Genomic DNA, 25,792 nt, shown 5'->3' on the forward strand with positions numbered 1-25,792 from the left:
ATGAACCCACAGAGGTTCCCTTTGGAGGTGAAAGCCATGGCTTTGCTGAAACATGGCAAAGAGAAGGTATTTCCCATTTGCATCCTTCATATTATAACTGTGGCAGGAAGGCAATGATTGAGTTGCTTTGGGTCTCAGTATAAATAAAACAATTATAATGATGATGGTGATGATTAAAATGATAATTATTCTCAGTATAAATAAAATAATAATATAATTATTATAATAATAATAAATAGTTTGGGAGCAGGTTTGGGTCCAATAATAATAATAATAATAATAAGTCAGTATAAATAAAATAACAAAAAATAACAAATAATAATAATAATAATAATAATTTTATTCCATCCCCCCCCCCCCCCCAAAAAAATCCTTCAAATCTACAGAGCATTTGAAGAATTTTGGAAACTCCATGTAAGTTTCCCTTTGCCCCAAATGGATCCAAAATCAGGAGAATACTTTTCCTTTCCCCATTGAGAAGAGTGATATGACTAATTCCTCTTTTGCTTTAGGAAACTCTGATAAGAAAATTCCCCATCAAAAGAGGGTTATTGAGGAATTCAGACTGGACCATTCCGAAGTTTCCAGGTAAAAGGGCTTTTGCCCCACCAATGATGGAATTGAACCAAACTTGGCACACGGTTCTCCCATGACCAACAGAAAATACTGGAAGGGTTTGATGGGCATTGACCTTGAGTTTTGGAGTTGTAGTTCATCTACATCCAGAGAACACTGTGGACTCAAACAATGATGGATCTGGACCAAACTCTACACAAGCACTCAATACGCCCAAATGTGAACACTGGTGGAGTTTGGGGAAAATAGAATCCTGACATTTGGGAGTTGTAGTTGCTGGGATTTATAGTTCACCTACAATCACAGAGCATTCTGAACCCCACTAATGATAGATTTGGGCTAAACCTCCGTGACAGAACCCCCCCCCTCCCCATGTGGACCACAGCAACGCGTGGCAGGGGACAGTTAGTATATATATATATATATATATATATATATATATATGCGTGTGTGTTGTATACATGTATATGTATATATGCATATGTGTATATCTATATGTGTATATATAGATGTGTGTATGTATATATGTCATCAGTTGGGGGCCCCTCCCCACAGCACAAACTGCTGCTTTGAGCCAGAGTGAAGAGAGAGAGGGCCAGGGGACAGTTCCACCTTGCCTCCTGTGCTATGCTAATAATATAATATAATACAATATAATATAATATAATATAACATATTGTATATACATATAATATTTATAATATTATAATGTAATAAAATATAACAATAATATGATATTATAATTATATATTTTACATTACATGTAATATTACTGATAATATTACAATATAATGGTATAGTACAATATAGTAATATATAATACTGCTATTGTTCTATGCTAATAATATAATATATATATATAAATTTGTAAGGGGCGTTAAACGGAACAGCAAAACTCAACCCCTCCCCAACGGAAATTAACCAAAATTCCCATGCACATACCTTAACCCACAAGGTACAAACAAACTGAATCAAAATGAAAAACAACACGACAACACACTCACAAAACGACAAAACAACTGAGCATGCGCAATGGCACCCAGCTGCAAGTTCCCTGGCGTGCACACATGGCCTGCCGGCCAACTCTCCCCCGTGCAAGCCACACCCCCATCCTCCCACCGCGCTGCTTCCCGCCCTCTCAAAACCATCTCCTCCTTCGTCTTACCCTGCTCACGCTGTCTCCAAGCCCTGCCCCGCCCACTCCAAGCCTCGCTCATGCTGCCTCCAAGCCCCGCCCCCTTCTAACCCCGCCCACCCCTTCCCGCCCTGTCAAAACAATCCCTCCTCCCCTCCTCCATCAAACGCCGCCCACGCCACCTCCAAGCCCCGCCCCTTCTAACCACACCCACCCCCTTCCCCCTGTCAAAACCATCCCTCCTCCCCTCCATCAAATGCCGCCCATGCCGCCTCCAAGCCCTGCCCCCTTCTAACCCTGCCCACCCCCTTCCCCCTGTCAAAACCATCCCTCCTCCCCGCCCCCTTCTAACCCTGCCCACCCCCTTCCCCCTGTCAAAACCATCCCTCCTCCCCTCCTCCATCAAATGCCGCCCACACCGCCTCCAAGCCCCACCCCCTTCTAACCCTGCCCACCTCCTTCCCCCGTCAAAACCATCCCTCCTCCCCTCCTCCATAAAACACCACCCATGCCGCCTAAGCCCCACCCCCTTCTAACCCTGCCCACCTCCTTCCCCCGTCAAAACCATCCCTCCTCCCCGCCCCCTTCTAACCCCGCCCATCCCCTTCCCCCCTGTCAAAACCATCCCTCCTCCCCCCTCCATAAAACGCCACCATGCCGCCTCCAAGGCCTGCCCCCTTCTAACCCCGCCCACCCCCTTCCCCCTGTCAAAACAATCCCTCCTCCCCTCCTTCATCAAATGCCGCCCATGCCGCCTCCAAGCCCCACCCCCTTCAAACCCCGCCCACCCCCTTCCCCCTGTCAAAACCATCCCTCCAACCCCTCCTCCATCTTACCCTGCTCACGCCACCTCCAAGCCCCGCCCCCTTCTAACCTGTCAAAACCATCCCTCCTCCCCTTCCTGAAAGGCCCAGGTCTAATGGAGTATGGGCCCTGTGGGGACTCACTCCCAAGTAGTCCTGGAACTACCCAGGGGACCATTTCCACAGGCCATCATAGATGCAGGAAGAAGAGAAGGAAAGACAGGAAGGAAGGAAAGAAGGAAGAAAGAGAAAGGGAGGTAAAAAAAAGGGAGAAGGAAGGAAAGTAAGAGAAAGAAGAAGAAAAGGAAAGAAAAGGAAAGATGGAAGGAAAGATAAGAGAGACAGCATAAGAAAGAAAAAGGGGAAGGAAGGAAAGAGGTAGAGAAGGAAGAATGAGAGAAAGAGGGAGGGAAAGAAAAAGGGGGGAGGGAGGGAGGAGAGAAGGAAAGAAAAAGGGGAATGAAGGAAGGAAAGAGGGAGTGAAGGAAGAGGGAAGATGTAGAGAAAGAGGGAGGGAAGGAAAGAAGGAAAGAGAGAAGGAAGAAAAGAGAGCAGAAGAGAAAGAAAAAGGGGGAAGGAAGGAAAGAGATAGAGAAGGAAGAGGAGAAGGAAAGATGGGAAGGAAGGAAGGAAGGAGGGAAGGAGGGAAAGAAGGAGAGAAAGAGAAAGTTGGCCACAGCAAAGGAAAGAAAAGTAAAAGGAAGGAAAGGCAGGAAAGAGGTAAAGAAGGAAGGAGAAAAGAAAAAAAATGAAAGAAGGAAGGAAACATGGAGGGAAGAAAGGAGGCAAAGGAAGAAAGGGGGAGGGAATGAAGGAAAGAGAGAAGGATGAAACCAAGGAGTAAAGAAGAAAAGAAAGAAAGAAAGAAAGAAAGAAAGAGGTAGAGAAGGAAGAAAGGAGAGAAAGGGGGAGAAAAAAGGGGAAGGAATAGGTAGGTACCTGTCTTTCATAATACTCCAGATATCTAACTCTACTTTGAAAAGATTTACTATAGGCCACAGCAACGCGTGGCAGGGTACAGCTAGTGTATGTATATATATCTTGTAAGCCACTCTGAGTCCCCTATGGGGTGGGAAGGGCGGCATATAAATATCGTAAATAAATAAATGTGTGTGTGTGTGTATGTGTATATGATAGATAGATACGTTTTATTGATTGGCCTATTGGCCGTATCAAAACATTTAACACAACACAATTAACACATAGTCGTACATAGTCATACATACAACATACAACCCTCGGTATAAAAGAAGTTAAAATAAACAAGCTGTTAACAAGATCTCGTTCAGGTCAAATGTCTGCGTCACCTCCACAGTTTACCCCAATTGATTCTAAATGTGCAATTCTCAGCTGTGTTGCTTTGAATAGAAAAAGGGCTGTTTTGTGTGTTATTTTAGGGTTCTGGACGGCCAACAAAAAAGAGGTTTTAATATATGGGTCCCAGTGTGTTTTTTGAGTAATGTATGGTCCAAGGCAATGGTCTCTCTCTTTCTATACAGCTCACAGTTGAACAATACATGTGTGATATCCTCCACCTCTGGTGCTCCACAAATACAAAATCGTTCGTTGTATGGGACTTGATTAAACCTTCCGTGCTTGTCCATTGTATCCAGCTGTGCGAAACGAGCTCTGGTAAATACCCTCCTAAGGTGTTTAGGTATTTCTGTTTTTATGTATTGTCGAAGGCTTTCATGGCTGGAATCACTCAGTTCTTCTGGGTTTTTTCGGGCTATATGGCCATGTTCTAGAGGCATTTCTCCTGACGTTTCGCCTGCATCTATGGCAAGCATCCTCAGAGGTGAGGTCTGCTGGAGCTGGGAAAAAAGGGGTTTATATATCTGTGGAATGACCAGGGTGAGACAAAGGGCTTTTGTAAGTTGGGCTAGGTGTGAATCTTTCAACTGACCACCTTGATTAGCATACAATGGGCTGACTGTGCCTGGAGCAAACTCTTCTTGATAGGTGATTAGATGTCCCTGCCTGTTTTTTTCTCTGCTGTTTTTGCTGTTGCAATTTTAGAATTTTTTAATACCGGTAGCCAGATTTTGTTCATCTTCATGGTTTCTTCGTTTCTGTTGAAATTGTCCACATGCTTGTGGATTTCAATGGCTTCTCTGTGTAGTCTGACATGGTGGTTGTGAGAGTGGTCCAGCATTTTTGTGTTCTCAAATAAAATGCTGTGTCCAGGTTGGTTCATCAGGTGCTCTGCTATGGCTGATTTATCTGGTTGGAATAGTCTGCAGTGCCTTTCATGTTCCTGGATTCTCGTTTGGGCGCTGCTTTTGGTGGTCCCTATGTAGACTTGTCCACAGCTGCATGGTATACGGTAGACTCCTGCAGAGGTGAGAGGATCCCTCTTGTCCTTTGCTGAACGTAGCGTTTGTTGGATTTTCTTGGTGGGTTTGTAGATTGTTTGTATGTTGTGTTTCCTCATCAGCTGCCCTATGCGGTCAGTGGTTCCATTGATGCATTGCAGGAACACTTTCCCTCTGGGTGGATCTTCATCTTTACTATCGTGGCTTGTTCTTGGTCTTGGAGCTCTTCTGATGTCTGAGGTGGAGTATCCATTGGCCTGTAGAGCCCAGTTGAGGTGGTTCAGTTCATCTTGGAGGAGGTGGGGTTCACAGATTCTTTTTGCACGGTCTGCCAAGGCTTTAATGGTGCTTCTTTTTTGACTTGGGTGATGGTTGGAGTTTTTATGTAGATATCTATCTGTGTGTGTGGGCTTTCCGTAAACGGTGTGACCCAATTGTTGATCTGGTTTACGGATGACTAGGACATCTAGAAAAGGCAGTCTTCCTTCCTTTTCTTTTTCCATAGTAAACTGGATGTTTGGGTGGATGCTGTTAAGATGGTCCAGGAACCTGTTGAGTTCTTCTTCTCCATGGCTCCAAATGGTGAAGGTGTCATCCACATATCTGAACCATATCGTGGGCTTTTTGGTTGCTGTCTCCAGGGCTTGTTTTTCAAAGTGTTCCATGTAGAAGTTAGCTATGACTGGGCTGAGAGGGCTCCCCATAGCTACTCCATCTTTCTGTTCGTAGAATTCATTGTCCCACTGAAAATAGCTGGTGGTGAGGCAATGGTGAAACAGCGCCGTGATGTCTTCTGGAAACCTCTGGTTGATGAGTGCCATGGTGTCTGCAACTGGGACCATGGTAAATAGAGACACCACATCAAAGCTGATCAGTTTGTCATTTGTATTTAGCTTGAGATTGCTGATTTTTTCAATGAAGTGGGCTGAGTCCTTGATGTAGTGTGTTGTGAGCCCAATGTGGCTCACAACACACTACATCTTGTGCAGCAAGAAATTTTGCTAAGTCATATGTGGGGGATCCAATGGCACTCACGATGGGTCTGAGTGGGGTGGAGTCCTTATGGATTTTTGGGAGTCCATAAAGCCTGGGTGGAAGGCCTTCCGATTTACATAGCTGCTGTCGTATGTCAAAGTTGATTGAGGAGTTCTTAATTAGAGTGTTGGTTTTTCTGGTTATTTTGGAAGTTGGGCCTTGCTTAAGTTTTCTGTATGTTGTAGGGTCCAGGAGTTTTCTGATCTTCTCCTTATATTGTTCTATATGCATGATTACTGTGGCAATTCCCCTTGTCTACTGGCAGAATGAGGATATCAGGATCTGAATTTAGGTCTCTAATAGCTTGTCTTTCCTTCCTTGTAATGTTACTGGAGGGTAGTTTTGCCTTTTTCAGGATCCTTGCTGCTTCCGCTCATACTTCTTCTGCTTCTTCCTCTGGGAGGCGATAAATTGCTGATTCGACATTGGCAATGATGTTTTCTACTGGGATCCTGGTGGCGGTTACAGCAAAGTTTCCCCCTTTCGCTAGTATGGATACTTGGTCTTCAGAGAGTTGTCTGTCTGTCAGGTTGATGATGGTCCGTGATGTATCCAGTTCTGGTTTCGGCTGTTGCTTTTGTCGTTTGTGGAATTTTTGTTTTTGTCTGTTGGTGTGGACAGCCATGTTTTTCTCCATTTTCCTGTAAGTGAGGTTGTCTATTTTTTCCCAGTCCTGGGAATTCATCTTCTGGTTGATGTTGATATGGAGATGCAGCAGTTCCTTGTCTGTGTTTGCGAGTTCTTTGCGGATAGTGTGAATACTCTCTCTTAAGAGGTTGCGTTCCAGGCGGTCATAGATCCGGTGAGCCTGTGGTGTTTTGAAAGTCCTTTTGGCTGCGAGAAATTGTGGGATGGTATCCGTGTCTCTGCAGCGTAGAAGGAAAGTCAGGGAGCACAGTAGATGTGCTTTCCTGGGCCTTAGTTTTTCCAATTTCCGTGTGTCTTGGAACAGTTTCTACCCGTGGAGATGTTCAATGTATTGTCGAAGACTTTCATGGCTGGAATCACTCAGTTCTTCTGGGTTTTTTCGGGCTATATGGCTATGTTCTAGAGGAATTTCTCCTGATGTTTCGTCTGCATCTATGGCAAGCATCCTCAGAGGTGAGGTCTGCTGGAGCTAGGAAAAAAGGGGTTTACCTGTGGAATGACCAGGGTGAGACAAAGGGCTTTTGTAAGTTGGGCTAGGTGTGAATCTTTCAACTGACCACCTTGATTAGCATACAATGGGCTGACTGTGCCTGGAGCAAACTCTTCTTAAAAGGTGATTAGATGTCCCTGCCTGTTTTTTTCTTTGCTGTTTTTTCTGTTGCAATTTTAGAATTTTTTAATACTGGTAGCCAGATTTTGTTCATCTTCATGGTTTCTTCCTTTCTGTTGAAATTGTCCACATGCTTGTGGATTTCAATGGCTTCTCTGTGTAGTCTGACATGGTGGTTGTGAGAGTGGAAGAAGGAAAGTCAGGGAGCACAGTAGATGTGCTTTCCTGGTCCTTAGTTAGGACTCCACCCCACTCAGACCCATCGTGAGTGCCATTGGATCCCCCACATATGACTTAGCAAAATTTCTTGCTGCACAAGATGTAGTGTGTTGTGAGCCACATTGGGCTCACAACACACTACATCAAGGACTCAGCCCACTTCATTGAAAAAATCAGCAATCTCAAGCTAAATACAAATGACAAACTGATCATCTTCGATGTGGTGTCTCTATTTACCATGGTCCCAGTTACAGACACCATGGCACTCATCAACCAGAGGTTCCCAGAAGACACCATGGTGCTGTTTCACCATTGCCTCACCACCAGCTATTTTCAGTGGGACAATTAATTCTATGAACAGAAAGATGGAGTAGCTATGGGAAGCCCTCTCAGCCCAGTCATAGCTAACTTCTACATGGAACACTTTGAAAAACAAACCCTGGAAACAGCAACCAAAAAGCCCACGATATTGTTCAGATATGTGGATGACACCTTCACCATTTGGAGCCATGGAGAAGAAGAACTCAACAGGTTCCTGGACCATCTTAACAGCATCCACCCAAACATCCAGTTTACTATGGAAAAAGAAAAGGAAGGAAGACTGCCTTTTCTAGATGTCCTAGTCATCCGTAAACCAGATCAACAATTGGGTCACACCGTTTACAGAAAGCCCACACACACAGATAGATATCTCCATAAAAACTCCAACCATCACCCAAGTCAAAAAAGAAGCACCATTAAAGCCTTGGCAGACTGTGCAAAAAGAATCTGTGAACCCCACCTCCTCCAAGATGAACTGAACCACCTCAACTGGGCTCTACAGGCTAACGGATATTCTTTTTTTTTTTTAAGATATTTTTTATTATATTATACACACAGATCAGTAAGCCAAATTCCAAGTGTTACACATATAAAACCTAAATAATTCAACAAATATTAAAGATATTATAGTAATTTACACTGGTGTATATTACCTTATCTCCCTCCCACCCTCCCTCCCACCCTCCCTCCCTCCCTCTTCAACCACAGTGTATTTCTAGCTAATCTTGCAGATCCAGCCACTGGTAGAGTCTTTGTGTTTTTTCTTTGATGTGATCGTTGGCTCCTCCATTTTTCACCCAGTTGAAGTAGACCTTCCATCTATTTGTAATGATATTTTCTTTGTCCATTCTTGGTGTTTGCTTGGTCATGATTCCCGTAATGTCTAACAGCACTTGGTCGTACATATAATCATTCCAATTAGTTAACGTCCATTTCAATTTGTCTTTCCATCCTCTGGCAATCACTGCATGGGCTGCTCTTATTGTTACCTTAAATAACTCCTGGCAATTAATTATTATACTCGGATGATCCAACACTCCCCAAAGTAGCAAATCATTATTAATTTGAATTCTTATCTGGAATATCTCCTGAATTTTTACTTGTATGATTTGCCAGAATTTTTTTATTTCAGAACACTCCCACCACATGTGTGAATAAGTACCTTTTTCTTTATTACAATGCCAACACTTCGAATTCTTTCCTTTTAACATATAAGCCAATTGTTCAGGAGTTCTATACCATCTTAATATCATCTTTTTTTCTAATTCATTATATTTTTCTATTTTTATTTTATTCATTTTCCTAATTATTTCCTCTATTTCTCTTGACTGTAATGATTTAACTCCATTCCATTTATTACTTATTGCTCTAATCATAAACTCTTTATCTTCTACCATTAAATTATATATTTTTGCCACTGTTCCTTTACTTGTCTTTTCTCTTGCATTTAGCAATTTATCTACCTTTAGTTCTTCAGTGGGTTTTGCACCCTCTTTTTTTTACTTTTTCCCAAATCCCTCTTAATTTTAACCAATTTTCTTTCCCCCATTTTCCAAAAACTCTGGCCAATTAATTATCTCTCCATCTTGTTTCCACATATCTTGTACCCTCCTTAATCCCTTTTCTTCTAAGTTATTTGCTAACCTTTCGGGGAGTCCCATGCTCTTAATAGGGGTCTTTCCTGATATTTTATATGCCCATAGTTTTTGCCATTTTTGCCAACAGTCATATGCTACCTTTCTCGGACCTGTTAGATTTTCTTTTATTTTGTTAATATCTCTGGTGTATAGCCCGTATTTTCCCCATCCTAGATTTATTTCATTCTCTACTTTTATCCATTTATCTTCTCCCTTTAAACTTATTTCTAGTAATGCTCTTAATTGGAAAGCCTCATAATAACATTGTAGGTTTGGAAACCCCCATCCAAGAATTCTCTTTGGGGTATATTGAATCTTTTTCATTATTCTGTTTTTCTTTTTCCCATATATCCATTCTCTCAAAGTGTTGTTCCATTCTTTTAATTGTTTATATTCTATTTTTATTGATAAAGTTTGGAAAAGATAAAGTAGTTTGGGAATTATGCACATTTTCAGAGCTTGTATTTTCCGTGGGATACTTAATTGCTTATCCCTCCAGGCTTTTATTTTTTCCTGAATTTTTTTCCATATTACCCCATAGTTGGCTACTTTTAACTTGGTTATTTCTTTTGTAATAGTAATGCCTAAATATTTATTCTATTTCTTATTATTTTTATTTCTCCCATTTTTGCCTGCAGCGCCTTCTGTTCCTTTTTCCCCATATTGTATATAAGCATTTCTGATTTGCTCATGTTGACTTTCAATCCTGAGTATCTTTCAAAATCTTTTAGAATTATTTGTATTTCCCTTATTGCTTCTACTGGATTTTCCATTATTAATAAAATGTCATCCTCATAAAGATTTATCTTCAGTTCTTCATTCTTAATCTGATAACCCTTTATCCTGCCATTGTTTCGTATTCTGTCTGCCAGAGGTTCCATTGCTAATGCAAATAACAGCGGAGATAGAGGGCAGCCTTGTTTTACTCCTCTTTCTATTTTCAAGAATTTTGTTAGTCCTTCATTTACTCTTATTCTTGCTCTCATATTACTATATAACTCTTTTATTATTTTAGTAAATGAAGTTTCAAATCCGTAGTTACCCATTAATTGCAACAGATAATCATGGTTTAGTGAATCAAAAGCTTTGTATATATCTAACTTTAAGAGTGCAAATTTTCTTTTTTTGTTATGATTAAGAATGTTTAATACATTTCTTATAGGATGTGCGATGTTTCTACCTTTTATAAATCCGTATTGATCGTACTTTACTATTTTACTTATAATCCCTTCTATTCTGTTGACTAATATTTTCGTGAATATTTTGTAATCTTGATTTAGGAGGCTAATGGGTCTATATGAATTAGGGTCTTCTGGGTCTTTCCCGCTCTTTCTCACTGTTATTATCTCTGATTCTCTCCATGTGTCTGGGGGCTTTCCTCCTATCATTATACTATTAAATAAATCCTTCAATTCTGGGATTATTATTTCTTTCGTTTCTTTGTAAAACTCTGCAGTGTACCCATCGCATCCCGGGGATTTTGCATTTTTCAGTGTATCAATCACCTGCTCTATTTCTTGATATGTTATTTCTGCTCCTAGTTTCCTATTGTCCTCTCTATCTAATATCTTTGGTATATTTTCATTAAACTTTTCTCCATGTATTTGTTTTTTATATAAGCCTTGGTAGAAATCTTCAAATACTTCTCTTATTTCCTTATTTGAATTTACCTTTTTATTATATTTATTCTTTAACTGGTTGACTCTTCCTTTCTCTTTCGCATTTTTCAAATAGTTAGCCAATTTTTTCATTGCATTTGTATTTTGTCTTTGAAAATTATTTTTAAGAAATATCTCCTTTCTCCACAAATCCAAATTATCAATTTCTTCTAATTGTTTCTTTATTTTTTCCAACTTTACTTTCACCTGCACTTGGTATTTACTTTGCAATAGCTTTTGTGTTTCCTCTATTTCTTTAACCATTATTTTTCTTTCTTTATCTTGCCGTTTCTTTACTGCCACTTCTTTTGCTATGCAGTAACCCCTAATAACTGCTTTTGCTGCATCCCAGACTACTTCTATACTTGCTGAGCCTCTATTTTCCTTGAAATAGTTTTTTATCTCTTCTAATTCTTTTTTAAGTTTTTCTGTCTTGATTATCAAATTTTTATATCTCCAAGTTTTTATTACCTCTGTTTCATCTGGCTCGTCTAGCTTTAACTCCACTATAATAGGCGCATGGTCTGAAATCCAGATTGGTTGTGTTTCTGTATTTAGAATTCTAGACCTGTTAGTGTTTTTTATTAATATGTAGTCTATCCATGTGAAACATTTATGACTATTTGAGAAGTATGTTGGCTTTTGATTTATAGAATTTCCTTCAAATACATCCTCCAACTTCCATTCTTTTAAAAGGTTTTTATTATTTCTAAGGTCCATGTTGAAGTCTCCTCCAACTATTAGCTCCCCTTGGTAGATTTCTTGTACTTTCTTGAACCACTTTCTAAAGTATTTCTTTTGCCCTTTATTTGGGCCATATACATTACCTATTGTATATTTCCTGCCATTTATTTTACATATCAACACTATATATCTCCCTTCTTTATCTATTGTTGTTTCTAATATTTCCAAATTTAATGAGTTTTTCATTGCTATTGCTACTCCTCTGGCTTTATTTGTACCCCTCGCTTCTGCTATCACCCTCCAACCTGGTATATTTATTAATTGTTTGCTATCTTTTTTATGTTTGTGGGTTTCCTGTAAACAGAGGACGTTGCAATGCAATTTCCTTACTAACTGTGCTATTCTTGACCGCTTCAAATCCGAAGCCATTCCGTTTGTATTAAAAAACCACATTTTCAGATTATCACCCATTATCTTTGTCTATTTGTGGCTTTTCATCTGCTATTATCCCTTGCCTTATAACTGTGGTTGCCCCTTCCCCCTTCTCAAATGTTTTTTTAAGGAAATCTATCTTTCCTTTCATTTGAGATTTCTTGGAGTACTGCGCCCCCTGTTCCATCTCCTGTTTATTTATTATTAGTATTATTATTCCAGTCCGTCCCATTACTTCACTGTTTTTTACCCTTTGTATGGCCCCGCCTTCAACCCCCTTCCCTCCATATATGCTAGTTTTCTTATACCAATATTACAACCCATCAACCCTACAATCATCTTACGAAAAGGTTCCAAAAACAACTTCCAATAGAAATCCAGGAGAATAAAGAAAAAAGCAAAAGTTACTTTCACCCTTACTTCCCCCCATACTTAGTCCCAAGGCAGAGTTAATACTTATAATAATGTTGTAGTCCATGTTCATTTTGAAGTTCTTGATAATCCAGTTAGTAGTTATCCTTCTGTAACAGTTGGATCTTCATCTTCATCTTCCTCTCCTTCTTCTGACTTGCTTGCTTCTCCTTTTTTCTCTGTTTCTGGTATTGAGGGAATACCCAATTTTTCCAGCATTCTCTGGGCTTGTTCTGGAGTTCTTGCAATATATTTTTCCTTATCTTTATAGACCAGAATGGCCATTGATAACACCCAGGAAAACTTTATTCCATGAGCAAACAAACTGTCTGCATATGATTTTAGGAGAGCTTTTATCTTCAAAGATTCAGGAGACAAGTCATGTTTTGGAATTATTTTTTTTCCTTTGTATAATAAGTCTCTGTTTTTTCTAAGATGTTTAAACACTTCCTCCGTTTTTCGTTCTGAAGTAAAGGCAATTAGGATGTCTTTAACGCCTCCCCCACTTGCTTGGCGAAAAGCTCTGTGCACTCTTTCGATTTGAGTTTGCGTTATTTCCAAGTTTAATCCTTGAAACCATGATATTAATTCCGCTTCTAGCTTTTCTGCAGGTATCTGTTCTGGGAAGCCTGACAATCTTAAATTCTTTCTTCTTTGCCTGTCTGAAAGCTCAGCCACTTTAAGTCTTAAAGCTGCAATTTCTTCCTGGTTATGCTGTGATTTTTTCTCAGTCTGTTTGAGCTTTTTTAAAATTATTTTGTTATTTTGTTGTATTGTCTTCATTTGTTCCAATAGCAAGTCAACCTTTGAATTCAGAGATTCAGATAGCTCTGTAATCGTTTGTTGAATGTTTTGCAGCTCCCGTTTGGACGCCATTTTTGGCTGTCTTCCCGGTTTTATGCTTACTTGATAAAGTCACTTTTCCCCCAATGTTTATACTATAAAGAGAAAGTTCATCAGCTTCCACCTCAGACATCAGAAGAGCTACAAGACCAAGAACAAGCCACGAGAGTCAAGATGAAGATCCACCCAGAGGGAAAGTGTTCCTGCCATACATCAAGGGAACCACTGACCGCATAGGGAAGCTGATGAGGAAACACAACATACAAACAATCTACAAACCCACCAAGAAAATCCAACAAATGCTACGTTCAGCAAAGGACAAGAGGGATCCTCTCACCTCTGCAGGAGTCTACCGTATACCATGCAGCTGTGGACAAGTCTACATAGGGACCACCAAACGCAGTGCCCAAACAAGAATCCAGGAACATGAAAGGCACTGCAGACTACTCCAACCAGAGAAATCAGCCATAGCAGAGCATCTGATGAACCAACCTGGACACAGCATTTTATTTGAGAACACAAAAATGCTGGACCACTCTCACAACCACCATGTCAGACTACACAGAGAAGCCATTGAAATCCACAAGCATGTGGACAATTTCAACAGAAAGGAAGAAACCATGAAAATGAACAAAATCTGGCTACCAGTATTAAAAAATTCTAAAATTGCAACAGCAAAAACAGCAGAGAAAAAAAACAGGCAGGGACATCTAATCATCTTTCAAGAAGAGTTTGCTCCAGGCACAGTCAGCCCATTGTATGCTAATCAAGGTGGTCAGTTGAAAGATTCACACCTTGCCCAACTTACAAAAGCCCCTTGTCCCACCCTGGTTATTCCACAGATATATAAACCCCTTTTTTCCCAGCTCCAGCAGACCTCACCTCTGAGGATGCTTGCCATAGATGCAGGCGAAACATCAGGAGAAATGCCTCTAGAACATGGCCATATAGCCCGAAAAAACCCACAAGACCTGAGATTTCTGTTTTTAGATATCGAACTGTTTGGAAGGTATGTTTAAAGCGGCCTAATCATTTCAGTGAGCCAGCTTTACTGAGGGTAGCGATGTCTTTTTGGCCTTCTATATCCAATAGTCGTTTAGCAACTATTTTTGGGTCTAACTCTTCTAAGAGATTTGGATACCGAGTCGGAAGTCCACAACTCCTAATGTATTTTGTCAGGAGAACTAACCAAGAGGTCTGATGTTGATTTTCTATCTGCTCTAACAGGCACAGTTTTGGGAGTCTATCATTTTCCATGGCCATCAGTTTTGCCCAGTAGTTGTAGGCCCTGATTTTGGATAAGCCATCCACTGTGTGTACTCCCAGCTCCGCTCTTACTGCGGCAGCTGAGGTCATCCTGTCCACTCCTAGGAAACTTCACAGGTGCTGTGATTGTGATTGCTCTAATAATGGTACCTGGTTTAGACCCCAAACTTCAGCTCTGTACAAGAGCATGGGAGTAACCTTTGCTTTATATACTTTGAGAAGTGGGTCTAAGGATCCTGGTTGGTTGTGATTTGTCAGTTTAAGTAGTTGATTTGCACGTACTCTTGCCCTAACTGAGCTTTTTTGATGGTGTGGTAGCCAAGAGCCGGTCTCAGAAAAAACAATTCCCAGATATGTGTATATGCATATATATATATATATATATATATATATATATATATACACACACACACACACACATACACTTATGTGTGTATATATATATATACACTTATGTATATGTATATATACACCTACAGATCATCAAGAATACTGATCACGGAAGACTATCCTACTCGTCCAACGAGGGATTGCCTAAGTGGATATATGTATCTGGACATATGTGTATGTGTATATGTAATGTGTATATCTTTGCTTATGTGTATTTTATGTGTATATGTATATATGTGTACGTGTGTATGTGTATGTATATATGTGTGTGTATATATATGTATATGTGTGGATGTGTATATGTTTGTGGACATATAGATATATATGTCTAATTCGTAAGGGATGCATATTAGAAAGAGGATGTCTGGCTTTCCTAGAAGGCTCTTTTCCTCATCTTCTCTGTCTCAAAGGCATTCATGGGATCGTATGGAAGAAGCAGAAAGGGAGCCAATGCCTAAAGAACCTGAAACAGATGGAGGTTTATTGCCAGGAGATTCTGAAAACCAAGCCTCAGATCTCTCAAGGGGAAGATGAAGTCCGATTCTTTGAAGCCTGGGGCCAAGACCTAGACCCCGACTTCCCCAAAACAGGTGTGTGGGTTAAACATTCAAATAGGAGGGCCAGCCTTTTCCTTTTCCCAAAATGGGGTTGGACTAGATCCCCTTTGGGGGACCTTTCCAGTGGAGACTTCTTCTCTGGAGGGTTTTAAATGGAGACTGGATGGCCATCTGTTGGGAGGGCATTGAATAAGGGTGAAGGAGCTTTTGCCAACTCCTTTTCCCGAAACATTGCTTGGTATTCATTTGGCGGCCTCCCATCCAAGGCCTGACCAAGGCTGGCCCTGCTTAGCACCTGAGATCAGATGGGAATTGGATATTTTTAGGGTTTTTAGGTCCTGTATTTATGGCTAATGTTGTGTCTTTATTCTTAACAACAACAGCACAGCATTATTATATTGTGCCCTGCAAAGCTTTCGCAGGTGATACTGGAGTCCTTTGCAGATATCTCTCCATCCTTTTACAGCAGCATCACTTTTTCTTCCGAAACAGGAAGTGGACAAAGAGGGCCGCTTGCTCTCAGCATCACTGAACCCATCGTCTGCTCCACCTTTGCTTGTGTCGCCCCCTTTGAAACTATAGATCTTAAGGACAGACTCTTCAGAGGCCTGCAAGGAGAAGGCCTGGAAGTTCTGCTGAAAGACAGAACAGGTACGGAATCTGGATGACAGGTGCAGGGATTCCTCTTTGCAGAATGAGATTATTATTATTATTATTATTATTATTATTATTATTATTATATTTCTGGTGCTTTTTATTATAGGCTGGTGGCTGGTAGAAAACAACTGCAAGCAACTGGCCTGGTTCCCAGCCTCCTTTCTGGAGGAGACGGAAGACAGAACCACGATGGAGGAGGACAGCGAAGAAGGTGAGCCCTATTTGTACTTTGGAGACCTATTATTATTATTATTATTATTATTATTATTATTATTATCATTATTATTATTATTCCTGGATGGACTGGGTAGCTCTTGTGGTCTTCTCCAACTCTGAGATTCCATTACTATTATTATTATGATTCCTGCATGGGCTGGATGGCCTCTTTCAATTCTGGGATTCCATTATAATTATAATTATTACTCCTGCATGGACTAGATGGCCCCAGGGGTCTCCTCCAACTCTGGGATTCTATTGTTGTTGCTGTTGTTATTCCAGGGTTACTGTATTATCTCACAGAATCCTATGAGACCCAGGAGGAGGATGAGCTGTCTGTGAAGTCGGGGGTCTTGGTGGAAGCACTGAAGAAGCTGGACAGGGGCTGGTGGTTGGTTTGGTAAGGCAATCTGACTGCTCACTGACCTGTCTGGACAGACTCCATTGGGCCACCAATTTTGGCAACCTCTTGCAAAGGAAGTAGACTAAATGACCTCAAGTGCATGGAATGCCAGAGAATTGTGGGATACTCTGAGCAGGTTATCTCACTATTGGAGAATTGCAAGACTAATGACCCTAGAAAGTCAAGAGTTTTGAATGGAACCACAAAGGTCACCCAATCCAACTCCTTTCTGCCATAAAGGCTGCTGCATCACACTGTTGGCTCATGTTCAGTTTGTGCTTGCCTTCCTTCCTTCTCTCCTTGTATATGTGTGTGCGCGTGTGTGTAGTTAAGCCATAGCCAATATTACTTCCCTCAATCTACATATTCCTCTTAATGAAGCCTAGAGTCACTGGCATTTTTCGCTGCATCACATTGTTGGCTTACATCCAGGTTATAAATGGCTCATGGGCGGGGCCAGCCAGTAGTTCTCTTAATCCGCGCTGTCAAAAGCAGCTGGTGAACCTTCTATCTCTTGCGAGCTAGTGTTTTAACTGACTGTTCTGAGGTATTTGAAAACGGACTGATTCTCGACTGCCCTTTGCCTACTCCTTTGGCTATGGCTACTAATTCATTTAAGAAATGCACTAAGTGCCCAAATATATTACCAGATAACAATGGGCATGACGTGTGCCTCGCCTGTTTAGGCGAAGGTCACCTGTTTCAAACATGTTCAGTCTGCCAATCCTTTACACTGCAGACTAGAAAGAATAGGATTTTAAAACTGAAAGCGGCCCTCTATAAGAGAGCCCTTCTCCCATCAGCCTCTCCTATGAAAATGGATTTACCTGATGCTGGATCCCCTGTTGTAACGGCCAGAAAGAAAACAAAATGTCCCAAGATGGCCGCCCTACTTTAAGCAAAAAAGCGGCCGCTGGGAACGTAACGGGAAGTTCGTTAGCTGTCCGTCGTGCTGCTGGAGTCCCTTCAAAGCCTAGAACGAACGGCAATGGGCTCCCCCTGCTGTCTAAAAATCAGGCCAATATTACACCATCACGAGATGCGCGTGTGCACGAGGGGGAGCCGATATCGGCAAAACTAACACCACCGATGCCGATCCTTTTGCCCTTGGGGAACCAGCCTCACTCCTCAGGGGATGCCGGGGCTTTGGCTCCCAATAAAGCAGAGCCAATCTTGCTTCCAATTGTATCACCGACATCGGCAATTCTGAGTACAGATAATCCCCCTGAATGCTCGTCAACTATGACCAGCGGGCTCCTCCTTCTAATAAGTGTGCCGCTATCGAGCTCAGCGAGGGGGCAGAATGTGAGAGCATAGCTCTGCTTGCTAATGTTGATCTGACGGAGGAGGCAGAGCATAGAGGCTTAGCTCCGCTTGTGGACACCGAGGCCAACAAAGTAGCGGAATGCAGGGGCTTGGCTCTACCTGTAAACATAAGGGCTTCTGTTCCCGAGCCTTTACCTAACTCAACTCCAAGGCTGGCGCCAGAGTTATATAACCAACCATGGCCAAGGCGCACTTCCCGGAGGGGAAGTAAGCACCCCAGGCGTTCGAGATCGCCTTCAAGGAGAAGCACACGATCCCGCCAGCGGCGATATTGATTGGCTTCTAGGGGCGGAGCCTATGGCCACTCCTCATCTTCGTTATCCTCCTCCTCCTCCTCCTCTCCTTCCCCGAGAGTTTCGAAACGTCACAGATGCTCCCGCTACCCCCAACCACCTTACTGGGGCCAAACACCCATGGGCCATTGTCCATTTCCAGGTTTTTGGCAAGCTGGACCTTCGGGCCAAATGCTGCCTATGCAAGCGCGTAGGTCTATGATGTCTATGCAAAGCACCATGTTCCCACCATCCCAAGGAGGAGGAGGCTTCAATAATAATGTGCATCCAGCTGATATGGAGGGCCCCTCTACATCTGCTGCAGTTATGGGGAGATCCCAGTGTGTAACTCAGAATATGCCAACCACTCAGAATCTGAGTTGACCAGCTATTGTAATGTCCTCCACACATCAATCAATGGACAATGGAAATGCTGTGTTGACCTCTTCTCAACCTACAAGCGTTGAAGCAGCATCCAATGATAATATACCTAGAAACGATCCTGTGCTGACTTCTCCTCATACGCAAGGTGACTCCACTCCTCAGAGACCAGGCTCTGCTTCCCAGCCTGAGGGAGCTGAGCAAATACCTATGGGACTGGACAGTTCTGCTGAGGATTCTGATGTGCCTGATTACTTACGTAAAGGGGGAAACGATAATAATTAACCTTATACACCCTGCTGAAGTGAATAAGTTTAATGCACTGATTGAAAGAATGATAAAAACATTGGACCTGCCCGCCCCAAAGGTTCCAGAACATGTAGAAGATCCCATGTTCCCTTCCGAGGAACAGGTCACTTCACCTACTGCCACTCTACCTATTTTACTATACCTTTTAAAGTTGGCACGTGTAACTGATATGTCTCCCATGGTGGTGCCAGTGATTCTAAGGAGGCTAGATGCTTTATATAGAATTGATGTCTCTTCTAATAGATGGGTAATCACTCCTCCTAAGCCAAACACGGTTGTGGACAAGGTCGCTAAAACCAAACGCCCCAAGAATTCCCTCACTACTCCTCCGGATAAAGAAAGGCAAAAAATAGACACCTTGGGAAAAAAGACACATCTTTCTGCGGGCCTTCTCACACGTATTTCGCATTATGTGACCTACATGAGTGGGTACCAGAATTTTTTGTGGGCCAAAATGATGCCAGCAGCGCCTCCCAAGGGCTTTACAAGCCGAGGCTGTTGCTTTATCAAAAATACAGAAAGATTTTGCTAAACACCTAGCGGAAATGGCCGCCAATTTGTTCTCCGCAGCTACGTCAATGAGACGACATGCATGGTTGCGTTCCTCCAATTTATCAGAGGAAGGGAAAGCGCTAGCTGAGGACCTCCCCTTCCATGAGGAGGGTCGCTTTAATCCTGAAACTAATGTCAGTATTAAAGAAAAGCAGGACGTTAGGCAGGCTGCAAATAAATTCAGTTATGCATGGCAGCCTTATTCACGACAAAGGCAACATTGGCACTCATATAATTCCAACTCCCGTAGACACTCCGGAAATTCATTTGCAGGCCCGAATAGAAATAGGAGTTATCCTTCGAACAGATATCAATCGGGTAGAAGAAACTCTTACTTCAACTACACCCAAGAGTATTGAAGGAACTAGTGGAAGTCATTTCGGAACCATTGGCAACCATCTTTGAGAGTTCTTGGAGAACAGGAGAAGTTCCAGCAGATTGGAGGAGGGCCAATGTGGTCCCAATCTTCAAGAAGGGAAAAAAGGATGACCCAAACAACTACCGTCCGGTCAGCCTCACATCGATACCAGGCAAGATTCTGGAAAAGATAGTTAAGGAAGTGGTCTGCAAACACTTAGAAACAAATGCGGTCATTGCTAATAGTCAACATGGATTTATCAAAAACAAGTCATGCCAGACTAATCTGATCTCTTTTTTCGATAGAGTTACAAGCTGGGTAGATGCGGGAAATGCCGTGGATGTAGCGTACCTGGATTTCAGTAAGGCCTTCGACAAGGTCCCCCATGACCTTCTGGCAAGGAAACTAGTCCAATGTGGGCTAGGCAAAACTACGGTGAGGTGGATCTGTAATTGGCTAAATGGACGAACCCAGAGGGTGCTCACTAATGCTTCCTCTTCATCCTGGAAAGAAGTGACGAGCGGAGTGCCGCAGGGTTCCGTCCTGGGCCCGGTCCTGTTCAACATCTTTATTAATGACTTAGATGAAGGGTTAGAAGGCAGGATCATCAAGTTTGCAGACGACACCAAATTGGGAGGGATAGCTAATACTCCAGAGGACAGGAGCAGAATTCAAAACGATCTTGACAGATTAGAGAGATGGGCCAAAACTAACAAAATGAAGTTCAACAGTGACAAATGCAAGATACTCCACTTTGGCAGGAAAAACAAAATGCAAAGATACAGAATGGGGGATGCCTGGCTCGAGAGCAGTACGTGTGAAAAAAATCTTGGAGTCCTCGTGGACAACAAGTTAAACATGAGCCAACAATGTGATGTGGCAGCAAAAAAAGGCCAATGGGATTTTGGCCTGCATCAATAGGAGCATAGTGTCTAGATCTAGGGAAGTAATGCTACCCCTCTATTCTGTTTTGGTTAGACCACATCTGGAATATTGTGTCCAGTTCTGGGCACCACAATTCAAGAGAGATATTGACAAGCTGGAATGTGTCCAGAGGAGAGCGACTAAAATGATAAAAAGTCTGGAGAACAAGCCCTATGAGGAGCGGCTTAAGGAGCTGGACATGTTTAGCCTGTTTTCTGCTTCGCTGGAAACTAGGACGCGGAACAATGGCTTCAAACTACAAGAGAGGAGATTCCATCTGAACATGAGGAAGAACTTCCTGACTGTGAGAGCTGTTCAGCAGTGGAACTCTCTGCCGCCGAGTGTGGTGGAGGCTCCTTCTTTGGAAGCTTTTAAACAGAGGCTGGATAGCCATCTGTCAGGGGTGATTTGAATGCAATATTCCTGCTTCTTGGCAGGGGGTTGGACTGGATGGCCCATGAGGTCTCTTCCAACTCTTTGATTCTATGATTCTCCAGGCCCAGGACGCAAAATTGGTCCAGTAAGGGGAAACCACAGGGAAACCCCAAGAAGCGTCTTTGACGCTCTTACCACTGATTCGTATGTTGTTAGTCTTGAGGGCACCATACCTGTTGCAGTTAGTTTGTCCTCCGGTTTTCACGTTAGTTGTTCTACAGAAGTTGTTCATTTTCATTTTTCCTCCCCCAGCACCAACGGCCACTCTGGGGCCAGAATAAAGAAGGGGAGCCAGGAGGACATTGCCATCTTGTCCCTTGTGACATCAGCGCCCCTCCCCCAACACCAACGGCCACTCTGGGGCCAGAATTGTTTTTATACTATGTCTTGAATTTTGTTGTTCCTATGTTGTACACCGCTGTGAGTCGCCCCTGGGCTGAGAACAGCGGTATATAAGCAAAGTAAATAAATAAATAAATAAATACAGAAGCACCTATGTTTGGTGACAGATTGGTCCCCTTTTATGCTGCGTGGGCTCGAATTATGACTGACAAGTGGGTCTTGTCAATAGTTGCCCAGGGATATGTTATAGAATTTCTTGACTTCCCTAGAGTGGGTCACATATGCAGTACCCCTTCCTCCCAACCTTTATTGGAAGAAGTTCAAATGTTGTTAAGTGAGGGTGCCGTTTCCCCCCTTACTCCTGATGCTGTTTCTCGTTATTTTTATCGTTACTTCCTGATTAAAAAATACAGTGGAGGCTTGAGGCCGATTCTTGATCTCAGATCTTTAAATAAACATGTTCAACCGAAGAGGTTTTGTATGGTTACTCTCACCACCATTTTGCCCCTGCTTTCGAAGGGGGCATGGTTTGCCACTATTGATTTAAAAGATGCCTATTTCCACGTGTCAATTGCCCAACACCATCGGAGGTACCTTTCCTTTATGGTAGGAGACAAAGCATACTGTTTTAATGTGTTGCCATTTGGCCTATCTTCAGCCCAAGGGTCTTCACAAAGTTCATGTCAGTGGTAGTGGCTTACCTGCACACAAAGGGGATATCTATCTTTCCTTATATAGATGACTGGTTGGTCGTGGCCGACTCGTGGGACCAACTTCAGTCACAATTCTATTATTTTGTCTCTCATACAGTCTCTAGGACTCGTGATCAACATGGAAAAGTTGGCGCTGACCCCATCTTGGCGAATCCCCTTCATAGGCGCCCTCTTGGATTCCACCACTGAAAGGGCCTATTTTCCAGAGGATCGCTTTGTCAACCTACAAGGCCTAGTCCAGTAGGCTATCCATCCTCCATGTCTTACAGCCAAGCAAGTCCTTGCTGGGTCACATGGCCTCTGCTACTACTGTAATTCCGTATGCCAGATTGCGCATGTGCCCTCTTCAATCCTGGTTCATATGTGTTCAACCCTGTAACGGACAACCAAACTACCCAACTCTCCATACCCAAAGCTGTCCGCCAATCACTACTGTGTTGGGGGGACAGGTCCTGGGTGTGTCAGGGTTGTCTTTTTCATGTCCCCAGACCAACCCGTACAGTTACTACGGATTCCTCCCTCACAGGATGGGGTGCTCACACTCAGGGCCTTACTGCTCACTGTGAGTGGACAGAAGAAGAGGGTATGTCGCACATAAACGTACTTGAGAGGACACTAAAGTCATTCAAAAAGGTCATAGAGGGTCAAGTCATTCAAGTACTCACCGACAACACCATGGTGGTGTACTACTTAAAGAAGCAGGGTGGCACTCATTCTCTCCCCCTCTTGAATCTCACTCTCCAGATCTGGGACTGGTGCCTGGAGAGGGGGATTCATCTAGTAGTAACACATGTGCTGGGGGAAGAGAATTCATTAGCGGACTCACTGAGCAGAGTGCCGCAGGGTTGCAAATCATGAGTGGTCCCTCAATCAAGAGGAAGCGAACAGACTCTTCTGGGCATGGGAATTTCTGGAGGTTTGCAACTCAAGCCAATGCCAAGTGCATCCTCTTCTGCGCACAACAACGCGCTTTATTACAAGAGGGTTCTCTGGGGGATGCTTTCCTGCAAGAGTGGTCAGGCCAACCAATGTACACTTTCCCACCCTTTCCCCTATTACTGAAAGTGATAGCGAAGATCCAGAGGGAGAACGCTTAGTGTATTCTGGTAACCCCGTAGTGGCCCAGGCAACCCTGGTTCTCCCCTCTGCTTCGAATGTCTCAGGTTTTCTTCGGGTTTCCGGACAGGGCAGACCTCTTGTCGACTCAGGGGGGCCAAGTACTTTACCCAGAAGTTCAAAAGCTAAGACTCCCAGCTTGGAGAGTCCAGCCGGCCCTTTAATACCCTTTACGGCTTTGTCGAAACCCGTCCTGGCCATTATAGAGGCTGCCCATAGGGCCTCAACAAAACAGTCCTATGTTTATAAATGGACAAGATTCTGTACATTTGTTAATTCAAGGGGAGAAGACCCGAACACAGCCCCCATATCGACAGTTAGGACAGTTTTAGACAGTTGTATTGTTAAAGACAGTTTTAGACTTCTTAGTGTTTCTTTCAGAGGCAGGTCTGTCACATTCTTCTCTAAAATGCTATATAGCTGCTATCTCATGGTTTCGGAGGAAGGAGGGACTCCTGTTTTGCTTCTCAGACCCCCTAGTTAAAAATTTTCTGAAAGGGACGGTGAACACAAAGCCTCCGGTAGCTCCAATAGCTCCAGCATGGAGCCTAGAATTAGTGCTCTCATTTTTAACTAAACCACCTTTTGAACCCTTAGCCACTACACATATATCTTATTTGTCATGGAAGGCTGTGTTCTTAGTGGCCGTTACATTGGCTAGATGCGCAAGTGAATTATGTGCACTTTGGGTAGACCCACCTCACCTAAAGTTCCATAAAGATAAGGTAGTGCTTAGGACTGATGTTGCCTGTTTGCCCAAGGTCTCTTCTTTTTTACATATGTCCCATCTCCTTGATGTCCAGAGAGCTCTAGCCTTCTTTAGAAAATCACCATGTTTATTTGTGAAATATTGTAAAGACATGGAAGGCTTACCTTTGTCCTCTCAGAGATTCTCCTCCTGGATTGTCTCCACTATTAAACTGTGCTACCGCCTGGCTGGCAAAGATTTACCTTTACAGGTAAAATGTAATTCCACTAGAGCCATGTCGACCACGACTGCGTTCATGAGAGGAGTACCGCTGAACGTCATCTGCCGAGCTGCCATTTGGACAACCCCATTGTCATTCATGACCCACTACAAGTTGGACGTTACCTCCAAGAGAGACGCCAAGTTCGGCAGGGCGGTGCTGTTTTCAGCGGTGGCATGACTCCCACCATCCACGGTCAATAGCTCGCTAATCTACCAAATGTACGATTCACAGTGACTACGATAGGAAATTATAAGTTGCTTACCTGTAACAGTAGTTTCCTGAGTAGTCAACTGCGAATTCGTACATACCCGCCCGTCCTCCCCTTGAGTGTCATGCCGTGCCTTCCAGCTGCTTTGCGGTGGAAGAGAACTGCTGGCTGGCTCTGCCCATGGGCCATTTATACTCGGGGAAGGTGGGCGTGGCCAGGGGTCTAACTGTCAGTTTTTTGCTTTTAGAAGGTTCCGAATGACTACGACAGGAAAGGTTTTTTTTTTCCTTTGGGTGCACGCACGCACACACACACACACACACAATATATATTTATATATACACACACACACATATAAAGAGTGATAACCCATATTACCTCCCTCAATCTACATACACCTCTTTCATTATTATTATTATTATTATTATTATTATTATTATTATTATTCCTGTATCGACTGGATGGTTTCATGTCTGAGATTGCACCATTATTATCATCATTATTATTACTGGCCCTTTGAGCTGCTGCATTGTGTCCTTTGTACTGAAAAATAAGGGGGATGAGTTTTGATATTGGGGCTCCTTTGGCCTTCCAGGTACAATGGAGAGCGTGGATACGTCCCGTCGGCCTTCCTCCAACCGTACAGAAACCCACACTGGGATGGAAAGCAGTCGCTCGAATCTTGACAAGGAAGCTCCGGACTCTGTGGATCCTCCGTGTGGCTCCCCTTTAATGCCTCCTCGCTCCTCCATCCACAAAATGCTCCAGAGGTGTTCAACTGTCACCAAGAGAGCCTTGCAATTGCCTCTGCCTTCTGCTTGGAATTGAATGGCCTTCCAGAGTAAAAGGGAAAGCAAACCAGGCATCTGGGATGGAGAACTTCTGCGTATTTTCAAATATGTATTTTGTAGAGATATGTTTTAATATGTATATGTTATATAACATTTATGTGTTTTTAACTATGTTGTAATGCTGAGATTAATACACACACACATATATATCTGAGAAAAACTGAGTCCCAGATTTTCTAAACTGGCCAAGGAAGAGGGATGTTGGTAACTGAATTAAT

At 42.8% G+C, this 25,792-nt stretch overlaps 1 pseudogene; it reads left to right on the forward strand.

The window, feature by feature from the left end:
• LOC137095280 (NADPH oxidase organizer 1-like) lies at window positions 1-25,551 on the forward strand (annotated as a pseudogene).
• Window positions 25,552-25,792: the final 241 nt, after the last annotated feature.

The sequence above is a fragment of the Anolis sagrei genome, chromosome Y (assembly GCF_037176765.1).
Source record: "Anolis sagrei isolate rAnoSag1 chromosome Y, rAnoSag1.mat, whole genome shotgun sequence".
Taxonomy (NCBI): domain Eukaryota; kingdom Metazoa; phylum Chordata; class Lepidosauria; order Squamata; family Dactyloidae; genus Anolis; species Anolis sagrei.